Below are 13120 nucleotides of genomic sequence, written 5' to 3'. Positions count from 1 at the left end.
TGCAGCACGACTGGGGGGGAGGGGGGGAGGTGGGTAAGGAAAAGTATTCAAATGCTCTTGGTAAAGATGGCGACGCAGACCTGGTTCGGGGCCTTTGGGAAGAGCGAGGCGACCCTTAAGATGGGCTTGTGCAGTAAGGGAGGGGCTGGGCTCAACCCGGGGTACAGCCGGGGCCGGTGGGGGTTTCTAGGCAGGGAGCAGGTGGGGCAGTGGGCGGACCATTGCTCACAGGAAACATCGGGGCGAGGGGGGCTCTGGTCGCACTGACTTAGTGGGGTTCTTGTTACGCTGCGTGTACAAAAGCGCACAGGTGGGCCCCGGAGAGGACGGAAGTTCAGTCGAGCAGATAATCTTTGTCAGACAGGAAGACTTCATGAATCTGGAGTGTAGTGACTAAGTCCGTGCTGGGTGCTGGGTCTGGGGCGTCCTGACTAAGCCCGTGCTGGGTGCTGGGTCTGGGGTGTCTGACTGAGTTCGTGCTGGACACTGGATCTGGGGCGTCCTGACTAAGCCCGTGCTGGGTGCTGGGTCTGGGGCGTCCTGACTAGGTCCGTGCTGGGTGCTGGGTCTGGGGCGTCCTGACTAGGTCCGTGCTGGGTGCTGGGTCTGGGGCGTCCTGACTAGGTCCGTGCTGGGTGCTGGGTCTGGGGCGTCCTGACTAGGTCCGTGCTGGGTGCTGGGTCTGGGGTGTCTGACTAGGTCCGTGCTGGGTGCTGGGTCTGGGGTGTCCTGACTAGGTCCGTGCTGGGTGCTGGATCTGGGGAGTCTGACTAGGTCCGTGCTGGGTGCTGGGTCTGGGGCATCCTGACTAGGTCTGTGCTGGGTGCTGGGTCTGGGGCGTCCTGACTAAGTCCGTGCTGGGTGCTGGGTCTGGGGCGTCCTGACTAGGTCCGTGTTGGGTGCTGGGTCTGGGGAGTCTGACTAAGTCCATGCTGGGCGCTGGGTCTGGGGCGTCCTGACTAGGTCCATGCTGGGCGCTGGGTCTGGGGCGTCCTGACTAGGTCCCTGCTGGGCGCTGGGTCTGGGGCGTCCTGACTAGGTCCGTGCTGGGCGCTGGGTCTGGGGTGTCCTGACTAGGTCTGTGCTGGGCGCTGGGTCTGAGGAGTCTGACTAAGTCCGTGCTGGGCGCTGGGTCTGGGGCGTCCTGACTAGGTCCGTGCTCGGTGCTGGGTCTGGGGCGTCCTGACTAGGTCCGTGCTGGGTGCTGGGTCTGGGGAGTCTGACTAAGTCCGTGCTGGGCGCTGAAAAGCGTACAAGGAAGAGGAAAGAAAGCCGAGCCCTTGGAATCCAGGAAGGTAGAGAGTCGGAAACCAGTGAGGTCGGAAAGGGCAGAGGAGGGGAGAAGAGGGGCGGCGGCCAGCGATGGCGGCCGGGGTCCCGGACACGGGGAGGGTGATTGATTACGACGCGCAGCCAGGACGCAGCCCGGAGGCCAGGCAGGTGCCGGCGGCTCCAGGGGGCTGGTGAGAGACCAGGATGAAACTGAGGATGAGGGATGAGCGGGCGCTGGCTTCTGTTGCTAGGAGACGGAAAGCGCGGTTCTGGACCCCGAAGCCCGCTGCCAAGTGGCAATGTGTTGCTGGCGATTGGCTGGTTTCAGGACTGGCAGGGACGGACAGGACCTTAAACTCTGAAGCCCCGTAGGTGCTGGGGACTCGCACCCCGCCTGTCCTCCGCGCCCAGCCAACAGGGATGTAGTTGTGCGGCCCGCGGGGCAGGGCCTGCGTCCCACCCCATCCCAGGCCCAGAGCCCCGGCCCACGGAGGGGCCGCCTGCACCCCAGCTCGCCCAGCTGGCCCAGAGAGCCCAGGAGGGGAGCGCGGCCCGTGGACGAGGAGTGGCCCGCGAGGGTGGCTGGCCGTGGCCCTCATTCCACGTGTGGGCAGGGAATCCGAGTCTCGTCTGCAGGATCCGTGTGCGCCCTTTCCCCGCTCGGCTTCCAGACACCGGGTGCTGGCTGTGGTCCTGGGCTCCAGCCCTCCATGCGGAGCGCGTTCCATTTCTCGTTTTAGTCGCGGCTGCCAGACTGACCGAGAGGCTCCCAGCTGGACGCGTGACTGGGTGAGATTTGGGGACGCCTCCGCCAGGGCACCGGGGAGCGAAGTGTGTCTTATGGGGAGGCAGGCACTGGTTTGTGAAGGGCATACACGGTCTGTGCACGAGGCCGCTACGGGGGCAGACTGTAGTGGGCCTGGCCTGCTCCTCCTTCCGGAAACAATCGCGGGTTCCCCTTTGAGGGCCTAACACCTCCCCCACAGGTGTCCCGTGTGCTGCCTGCAGACACACCGCTGAGTGCAGGGAGACGGGCGAGCTGGGAGGCACGGGGGCGGGACAGCAGTCGGAAGCAGGTGAAGAAGTCCAGGTGACAGAGAGACAGGCTGGCCGCTTCCCTGGGGGCAGCTGTGAGCCCAGAGAGGCAGGCACCAGGGCTCCGGGTGCGCTAGGGGAGGTGGGGGTGCGGGGGGGCAGGGCANTGCTGGCCCGGAGGGGCTGGCCGGGTGAGGGGCCCGGGGGGCCAGCCTCTTCTGGGTCAGTGTTCAGGCTGCAGCTCAGCGGGTGTGGACGGCCGAACGCAAGCCCCAGGAGGACCGAGGGCCCTGGCTGAAGTTTCAGCGCCAGAACTGGTGACCTTCACACGATGGGTGGGTGGGATCCAGGCGGTATTTTGAGGACTAATTATCCGTTTCACCAACTCCATCTCAATAATGTTAAGTATTGTTTTTTCTATTCCGTAGTATGGTCCAGGCACCACCCCAAGGTCATTGCCTGGAGAGGCGATCACTGGACACCTGTGCTTAGGTGTGCAAGCTGTGGGGGGGGGCACTCCAGCACCTTCAGCAGGTGAAGGGGGGCTGACAGTACGTACCGCAGCCCCCTGCCCCCGCCTCTCAGTACCGAATAATATTCATTTGAGGACAGTTTTGTAAAATGGACAGCAGAGAAAGAGAGAGAAAATGGTCCTTCATTCTGTCCCTCAGAGTTAACCACATAGAGCATTTCGTTAGTAACCTTTACTTAGTTTTACTTTCTTTTTTTGTTTAATATTTATTTATTTTTGAGAGAGAGAGAGAGAGAGAGAGAGAGACAGAGTAGGCGCAGGGGAGGGGCAGAGAGAGAGGGAGACACAGAATCCCAAGCAGGCTCTAGACTCTGAGCTGTCAGCACAGTCGGACTCAGGGCTCAAACTTGCAAACCATGAGATCATGACCTGAGCCAAAGTCAGACGCTCAAGCGACTGAGCCACCCACGTGCCCCTGCTTAACTTTTTCCTTTTTGCACATCTGCTCTGTAGGTCTGTTGTAAACTGTCTCCTTTAATACATAGCGGACATTATTTCACGGTGTTATATCTTCTTCCAGGACACTGTTTTTCATGGCCTCAGAAACTCTGTCATGCATAAATACCACCATTTATTCAATCAATATTTGGGGGGGACATTTAGACTGTTTCTAGTGTTTTACTCTTTTAAACATTTCAGCAATGAACACGCTTGTCCTTAAGTAATTTCCTGTAGATATTTGTAGAAGCCGCTTGCAGAACTAGAATTCTTAGGTCAAAATGAGAACACAATTGGGGGCGCCTGGGGGTCAGTCGGTTAAGTGTCTGCCTCTTGGCTCTGGCTTAGGTCGGGATCTCATGGTTTGTGGGTCCCAACCCCATGTCAGGCTCTGTGATGACAGCATGGAGCCTGCTTGGGATTCTCTCTCTCTCACTCTCTCTCTCTCTCTCTCTCTCTCTCTCTGTCCCAACTCCACTCACACACTCGCACCCTCCCTCTCAAAATTAAAAAAAAAAAAAAACTTAAAAAAATAAGGATATAATTTTAAGGCCTCGCTATTTATTTGCCAAATAAATTGCCAGAAAATGTTATGTTAGTTTACATCCCTCCCAAGGATGCCTGGGAGGAAGGGCTACCCCTCCTGGCCGATGTGAGCGCCTCGGACCGCACAGGTCCACACAGGGCACAAACACACAGGTGACAAACACTGTGACTGTCGTTTCCGTTCGCAATTATTTGATCTAATGAGCGTTTATGATTTTCACATGTACGTCATGCTCACATCTTCTGTGAATCACCTGTTTACACCCTCTGCCGAGTTTCCTCCTTGTGGGCTTGACTTTTGATTATGGATTATTCAGAACTCTGTAACTCTGTTAATTTTTGGAAAAAACTCCTTTCAGTTTTTGTGGACATGGGAAAAACGCAGGTAGGTCTAAATAAGACAATAGGTGTCACCAGCCTTTTGTGCAGGTGACAAGTCAGTTCCCTATATTTGTCTTTGTAGAAGGGATCAAGTGCCAGATTTTCCTCTTGTAGATTTAAATTGGTGTCAATGGGAGATGGTGAGGTTCTCATCTCCCGCATCCTTTGTTATTTTTTACAGCTTTACGGAGGTGTATTAGCAGGAATCTCCAGAGGAACAGAACCCGTAAGAGAGAGACACAGAAGGAGAGAGAGAAGTATTTTAAGTAATTAGCTCATGTGATTGTGGGGGCTGGCAGTTCCAGAATTCACCAGGCAGGCCAGCAGGCTAGAGACTCAGGAAAGAGTTGCTGTCTGAGCTCTGGAGGCAGAATCCATTCCTCCTCTGGGACCTCAGTCTTTCTTTTAAGGCCTTCAACTGATTGGACGAGGCCCACCCACATCATGGAGGGCAGTCAGCTTTACTCAAAGCCTGCTGACTCACACGTGGATCACATCTAAAAACTATCACAGCAACATCTGGACTGGGGTCTGAACAAACACCTGGGTACCACGACCGAGCCAAGTTGATACATCAAGCGAGCCAGCGCGGGAGACACAGTTGGTATGTAGCTGACCGTCCGTATTTAAAGTGGGGAATGTGAGGTTTTGACATGCGTGTACGCCCCTGAAAACACCAGCGCAGTAAAGGTACTGAACATATCCGTACCTGCCACCCCCAAATGTGTTCACTGGCCCTCCCTAATCCTTCCGTCCACCTCCCGCCCCCACCATCCCCAGGCAGCCCCTGATTTCTGTCGGTACACATTAATTTGCATTTCCTAGAAGGCTGTAAAAATGGAACCAGACAGTATAGCCTCCTTTTTCTCCTGGCTCGTTTCACCCAGTAAAATTATTTTGAGATGCATCCGTGTTACTGTATGTAGCTGAGAACTGCTTGTTTCTTTTTACTGCCGAGCGGGTGCCGGCGCATGGGTGTGCGGTGTGCTCCCCATTGCCTGTCGCTGCTCGCCTGGGCTGTTTCCGGTTGGGTCCAGCGCAAACAGAGCTGCGGCGGACATTCCCGCGAATGTTTGCGCGCAGGCTCCTGCTTTCCTTCCTTGCGGGTGACGATGAAGGAGGGGCCCGTCGGGATCATGTCACAGGGGTGCCCCCACTTCCTGGGAGAGGGTCAAAGTCTTCTCCAGCATGATTTTACCATTTTATGTCCGCACCGGCCGAGAGCTCGGCTCGCTGTGTGTTCCTGCCGTGCCTTGCGCCGTGCCTTTTTCATTACCGTCACCCAGACGGGTGCGGAGTCCTATCTCATGAGGTTTTAATTTCTATTTCCCTGGTGACTAACGACATTGAGAACCATTTCCTGTGCGTCCTCACGCGCGTGCGAGCAGATGCTTCTACGGTGAGGGGGGCAGGGATGGTTGGTTTTCTTGATGTTTGAGAGTTCTTTATATATTACAGTTTCAAGGATTTTTTTTTTTTTAATCAGACATGTAATTTGCAAATATTCTCTCCCAGGCCATGTCTTTTCTTTCTCCCAGAAAGGTCACTTGAAGAGCAGGAGTGTTTAAATTTAAAGATGCCCAGTTCATCAATGTGTTCTGTGAATTACACTTTTTGGCTGTAAAAATTAAGAAATCTTTGCCCCATATCTACATTCTTCGGGTATGTTTTCTTCTAGGAGTTTTACAGTGTTAGGTTTTACATTTCGACCTGTGACGTGAGTTAGTTTTTGTATATGGTGTGCGTTATAGACACGCATTGAGTTTTTCTGAAGGGGGAGATTCGATTGTTCTGGAACCATTCATGTGAAGGGTCATCCTTTCTCCATCAAATACTCTCCGCACCTTTGTCAAAAATCAGCTGACGGTATTTGTGCGTGTCTATCCCAGACTCTGTTCTGAGTCACTGATCCATTATCTGTCCTTAATCCACACTGTGTTGATCACTGTAGCTGCATAGAGAGTCATGAAACTGGATCGTGTTTGTCCTGTAGTTTTTCTTTTTCTTTTTAGGTTTTTTAATTTATTTTGTGTAAGAGACAGAGAGCATGAGTAGAGGAAGGGCAGAGTGTGAAAGTGAGCAGGGGAGTCAGCTCAGAGCCCAACACGGGGCTCAGTCCCACAAACCATGAGACCATGACCTCAGCCGAAACCAGAAGTCGATGGCTTAACCGACTGAGCTACCCAGGCGCCCCCTATTTTTTTCTTTGGGACACCAGAGTGGCTCAGTCGGTTAAGCATCTGACTCTCGGTTTTGGCTCAGGTCATGATCTCACGGTCTCTGTGCTGACTGCATGGAGCCTGCTTGAGACTCTCTGTCTCTCTCTCTGCCCTTTCCCCATTGACGCTGTTTCTGTCTCTCTCAAAATAAAGAAATCAACTTAAATTTCTTTTTTAACTTAAAAATTAAAAATGTATTGACTTTTCTAAATCATTTGCATTTCCATCAGAATCTTTGAATCTGCCTGCTGGCCTCTACGGAGCAGATGGCCGGGTGTTCAGCCGGGGTTTCATGTCACGTGGGAATCAGTTGGAGGCGAGTAACGTCCGAACAGCATTGCGTGTTCTGACTCAGAAGCTCTGTGTGCCTCTCCCTTTTGGTCTTATTTAATTTCTTGCAGCAATATTTCATAGTTTTCCGTGTATATGTCTTCCTTATCTTTTGCCATGTTTCTCATATTTTTGGTACTATTTGAAATGGCATTTGGAGGATTATATTATTTTATTTTTAATTTTCTTAAATAATTTACTATCAAGTTAGCTGACATACAGTATGCACAGTGTGCTCTTGGCTTCGGGAGTAGATTCCCACAATTCGTTGCTTACGTTCGACACCCAGTGCTCGTCCCAACAAGTGCCCTCCTCAGTGCCCATCGCTCCCAGCCAACCCTCAGCTTGTCCGCTTTAAGAGTCTCTTATGGCTTGCCTCCCTCTCTGTTTGTAATTTATTTTTCTTTCCCTTCCCCCATGGTCTTCTGTTAAGTTTCTCAGATTCCACATGTGAGTGAAAACGTATGATATCTGCCTTTTTCTGACTCATTTTACTTAGCATGATACCTTACAGTTCCATCCACGTTGTTGCAAATGGTAAGATCTCATTCTTTTTCGCCACTAGGTAGTGTTGCGTTCTGTGTATATGCACCAAAATAGGCAACCAACGCGATGGGAACAGGAGGAGGTATTTGCAAATGACGTGTCAGATAAGGGTTCGTATCAAAAATCTATGAAGAAGTCACCAAGCTGAACACCCGAAAAACAAACAACCCAGTGAAGAAATGGGCAGAAGACATGAACAGACACTTTTCCAGAGAAGACATCCTGATGGCCTACAGACACATGAAAAAATGCTCAACATTGCTCATCACCAGGGAAATACAAATCAAAACCGCACTGAGATACCTCCTCGTACCTGTCAGAATTGTGAAAATGAACAACTCAGGAAACAGCAGATGTTGGCGAGGATGTGGAGAAAGGGGGACCCCCTTGCACTGCTGGTGGGGAATGCAAACTGGTGCAGCCGCTCTGGAAAACAGTATGGAGGTTCCTCAAAAATTAAAAATAGAACTAGCCTACGACCCAGCAATAGCGCTAGTAGGTATTTATCTAAAGGATACAGGAGCGCGGATTCGACAGGGCACATGCACCCCGGTGTTAGTAGCAGCGCTATCAACAACAGCCAAAGTACGGAAAGAGCCCGTACGTCCATCAACGGATGAATGGATAAAGAAGATGTGGTATACATATACGCACAAAGGAATATTACTCGGGTATTATTTTAAATACTTTTATGTCAATTTTGACCCTTTGTTCCTACTGTACAGAATTCCATGTGGTTTTCATGTTGATCTTGTATATCCTGCATCCATGATAGACTCAGAGACTGTTAACATTTGGTAACTTCTTTGTTGACTCCATGAAATTTCCTAAAATCTGTGAATAAAGATGAATTCACTTCTTCCTTTTACATCTGTATGACTTTTATTTCTTCTTCTCGTCTTACTGCATTGGCCAGAACCGCCAGCCCAGTGTCGAGTGGGAGTGGGGGTGGGGAGACAGGCATCATGGCCTCATTTCTGATTTATAAGGAGCCCACTCTGTCCGTCTACCACGATGCAGAATATCAGCCGAAGGTTCACACAGATGCCTTTCCAGGCTTGCAGAAGTGCCCTTCCAGGCCTAGGTTTGGGGCGGGGGGGGGTATCAGAAATCAAATGCAAAGCTTTCTGTGTGCTTTCTCTGCGTCTCCTGAGAGAACCCTGTCACCCCTCCTCCGTGATGCCCTCAGAGGTGTCTTGTTTCCATTCAACCCAAAATATGTCCCCATTTCCCTTTTAATTTCTTCTTTGACCCACAGGCTCCTGGCCCCTAACATTTGGAGGCTATTCGGGGATTTCCTGTGACTGATTTCTGTTGTCCCTCAGTGTCGACAGAGCTGTCCCTCTTTGTCCGAGCTGACCGAGCCCTTGAACATAATCTGAGACGTGGGCTGTGCCTGGAACGTGGTCCATGGTGGTAGATGTGTCGTGTGCTGAGGAGGAGTGTGAGGCACGGTCAGTGACGTGTTCTGTCCCTGTTACGTGGGGTCGGTCCCCAGCTCTCACGTGGCCCGTGTTGCCGGTGACCCATCCACTCTGTGGACTTCCTGCACGTGGGTCTGTGGCTCTCACCGAGGACTTGTCTACTTATCCTGCGGTTCTGGAAGGTTTGGCTTCAAGTGTGTTCAAATTCTGTCATGACAGACGTGACCCTTGAGGGTGGTCCTGGCCCCTGAAGAGTCGGCCCCTCCCGCCTTACAAAGGGACCGTATTTATTCCCAGGAACACCTGGCTGTGAAATCGACTTTGCCTAAAATTGACGAATCATCTCCGTTAGCATTGCCCTCGTGTGATGTGTTAGGTCCTTATTTTTGAGGCGAATCCCTTCAAGCCAGCATGCGGTCGGGCCTCCCTCTTTCGCCCGGTCTGGTGGGCCTCTGTTTCGGGGGGGGCCTGTGGACAACGTACGTTTGCATGTGCGGCAGCGCGGCAAAGCCTAGCCCATCGCGGAACCTGCCCAGCCGGGTTCATCCAGCCTCTCCTAAGGCCCTTCGCACACTTTCTGGAGACGGCCGGGCAGTGGAGACCCCGGGGAGCTGTGGACCTGTCGGCTCGGGCCGCTGAGCCCCACCCCGGCGCCAAGGTGTGCCGAGGCTGCTGACGCGTGGCCAGGTCTGCAACGATATTTGCCCCAAAAGTGTGTTTATTAAGTACTTTTCTTTTTTTTTTTTTAATATTTTTATTTATTTTAGAAGAGAGAGAGAGACAGTGTGAGCAGGGGAGGGTCAGAGAGAGAGGGAGTCACAGACTGAAACAGGCTCCAGGCTCTGAGCTGGCAGTCAGCACAGAGCCCGACGCGGGGCTCGAACCCACAAACCGCGAGATCATGACCTAAGCGAAAGTCGGACGCTTAACCGACTAAGCCACCCAGGTGCCCCTATTAAGTACTTTTCAAAGTCAACTTTTTATATAGAAGAGTTGCAGATTCACAGAAAAATTCCAGCGGACTGCGCACCCCTTTCACCCTCTGGTTAACGTCTTAAATTCGTACAGTTTTTTGGTGTCTTGACACCTTATTTTGAACTAAACGCTGTATTTTCTTGGAATCTCCTGGGTTTTGACTTGATGCCTTTCTCTTTTCTGTTTTCTCTTTCATCCCACCCCCACCCCCACCCACTGGGCGCCACATCCCATTCAGGCCTCCTGGTTCTGTGGGCTCCTTCTGCCCGTGGCCATGCCTCAGGTGTTCTGAGCCCCGATGACCTGAGGCTTCGGAGGACTGGGCAGGAGCCCTGCAGGGGTGCGTTATCCGGGGTCTGATGCTTTTCTTGTGATCAGCCTGAAGTCATGGGTTTGGGGGAGAAGAGCCACCAGGCGCAGGGCCCACCATCACATCCTGCCAAAGGGCCCGTGTGTGAACACGACCGGTCACTCTCGGTGTTGACCTTGACCGCCCGGCTGACCTTGTGTGCGCCAGCTTCTCCGCTGTGACGTCCCCCCCACTCCGCTCACACCGTTCTCAGAGGGAAGTCACTCTGCACGGCCCGTGTTAAGGGGCTACAAGTTATCTGGAAGGTTTCTGCCCGAGAGATTCGTCACTTCTCCCTATTTATCGATGGATCCTATCATCTAACGATGTGAGTATGGACTCCTGGCTGTTTGTTTACACTCAGGTTACAACGTGATGCTGTGGGATTGGGTCTGTCCCCGCTGTCCCCGCCGTGGGGCCGTCAGGGGTCGTGCAGCTGCCCCCGCCTCCCTTTGGTGTCCTCTGCCCAGTGAGGGGAGCTTCTTCCTTCTCTCTCTAATGAAGTCGTTTTGAAGTTTGCTTCTATCCATCCGTCGTCCTGCTGCGCATCAGCGCAGCTGTGGGGGGGCCCGAGTCAGGGTGGCCCCGGGAAAATCTGGCTGGTGGACGGTTCAGGGGCAGGACAGCGTCCCCAGGGATGAAACTACACCCCCCACCGGGCCTTCTGCTTTACGGACGTGACTGATGTCCACACGTGTTGCAAAATGAGAACCGCGAGCGAGAAGGGGAGTCAACGCGGGGTCTCCTCAGAAAGTGAAAAATGGAGCTAGCGCATGACCCAGAAATCCCGCCTCTGAGAATGTGGCCAAAGGAAGTGAATCCAGGGCCTCAGAGACGTCCACACCCCCACGTTCCCCTCCGCAGCGCCCACGACGGCCCAGACCCGGGAGCGCTGCGTGCGCGTCGACGGACAAGCTATGGAGAAGACGGGGTGTGTGTGCTGGCAGCGTGTGCAGCGCGAGACAGAAGGAACCGTCCATTTGTGACGAGGTGGACGGGCCTTGGGGGCGTTCTCCTCGGGGAGAGAAGTCAGACGCAGACAGACGAACACTGCGTGATCTCGGTTCCGCGTGGGACCTAATGACCACAACGATAGGCTCAGAGAAACAGGGAACAGATTGACGGGTTTTGTTCTTAGGACGCGGTGGAGCGGGAGTCCCGACCCCCACCGGCGGCCCCAGGTTGGGGGGTGTTGGCTTTCTCTGGGGGCAGTCTCCCCGTGAGGGTCTCCATGTGTGCTTTTATCTGGACACTGACCTTGGGGTGACCCCTGCTCTGTCGTGGTGTCCTCTTGGGACACTTGACAGGAGGGAATATTCCAGGTTCGCCCTGTGGGTCGGCTCTGGGGGTGCAGGACAAGGCCCTGGGCCCCCAGGGAGGGGAGAGGAGCCGGGTTTGACAGCCCCAGCCTGATGCCCTCTGCAGGGGCGCCTCCCGCTGGCTTTGAGCATCAAGCTTCTCTGCAAGACTCTCCTTGAAGAAAGCTCCAGAGCCACAGCCCTGGGCACCTCTGTGAGACCTCGGCCGCTCTGCAGTGGACGTCTGTCCCCTGCTTCTGACAGTACTCCCACGGGGGCCTGAGCCCCCTCTTAGCCGCGTGCTTCCGGAGGGGCTGGTCCGGCCCCCACCAGGAGCCAGCTCGGGGCTTCTGCAGAAATTTCCAGAAAATGAGCACCTGCCTGGCTACCCATGTGGGTCTCACGCCCTGCACCGCCCAGAGGCCGTCACGGAAAGTCCCTGCCTGAGGGTCATGTCACCTAGAGCCCGAGGTCGGGGAGGTGGAGCGGCCACCGAGGACACTGGTCAGCCTCTGGCCTCCGAGGTCAGACTCATCTGCTGGGAGAGCCTTCTCTTTATTTGTTTTCCAGCCGTGCAAGTACAGTTCCTTGAAGGAAGGGACTCTGGGCGAGGTCGTTCCCTCCCAGGAAGATTCCAAGCACGACAATGCACTTGATCCCAGGATTCACCCCAAGGCCTGAGAGCAAACCCTGCGGCCTTCACTCCCCAGCTGAGGTTCCAGGCCTGGAGGAGGGACGGTCCCCGAGCCGGGCCGCGCCCCAGGCGAGCGCTGTCCATCCGGGAGGGGGGACCCCTGGCCCCGGGTTCTCTCCCGCCCTGGCCTGCAGCACGTTCTCCAGGGTCTGTTTCACTTCTTGGACTTTGAGACCAAGAGATTTATGGGCCAAAGTTTTTTTTTTTTTTTCCCTTCGGGGGAGCTGTCTTTTGAATTATCGCGTAATTAAGATGCTAATGGGTGTTTATAGAACCCTCTATCCTCGGCCCAACTGCTCCTGAATAATAAGGAGCCTCCTCTTTGTTATGGTGGAAAATAACATTGAGAGCAAAATCTTTCATTAAATCACTGTTTGTATCTTCTGTTTTTTTCTTCTGACACTAGAAAGGAATTTACTAATGCTCATTAATTTTTTTTGTTGTGCGAATAAATCGTAGGGGATTCTTTTGTTCACGACCCATTTCCTTTGTAAATAAGGGTAAACACCTTCATTCCCCGCTGGGGCCTGGAAGGTGCCCTAAGAGAACAGATTCTTAATCAAAGTCTTTAAAGAGAAAGACTTCCGTGCAGAAGACCTTCCTTAGCTCGCAGGGACTGGCGTGGGGTCAGCCTGTGGCCGGCACGGGAGCCGGGAGCTGAACTTGAGGGTGGTCAGGCGGTCTGCTCACCTGACCGCCGGGGCGGATGAGGCACAGCCGGGCACAGCCGCCCGCCAGCTCGCACAAGGTGACCCTTCGGGAGGCCGGCAGCCTGGGCCGGGAGCCAGGCCGGGCTCCGCCATCGCTCCCAGGCCGCGGCAGTGGCTGCCCCGTATGCCGTATTCAGAGCGCAGGGTAGGCCGAGCCTGAAAGCCAGGGGGGCCCTGGACGGTTGTGGTGGCCGGACCAGTGGCCCGGTGGCCTGTGTCCGCAGAGCACCCGGCACCCCTGCAGGTGGGGCGCCCCATCCCCAGCACTGCGTCCGGACTGCACCTTCTGGGACGTCCCTCTGCAGGGGCTCCTGACCCAGGCGCACCCACCTGCCCCCCAGACTCCCTGTGCCTGGGCTGCAGTGTGAGCA

The sequence above is a fragment of the Crocuta crocuta genome, unplaced genomic scaffold (assembly GCF_008692635.1).
Source record: "Crocuta crocuta isolate KB4526 unplaced genomic scaffold, BGI_CrCroc_1.0 scaffold143, whole genome shotgun sequence".
Lineage (NCBI taxonomy): Eukaryota > Metazoa > Chordata > Mammalia > Carnivora > Hyaenidae > Crocuta > Crocuta crocuta.
Note: the sequence above shows the minus strand (reverse complement) of the source record.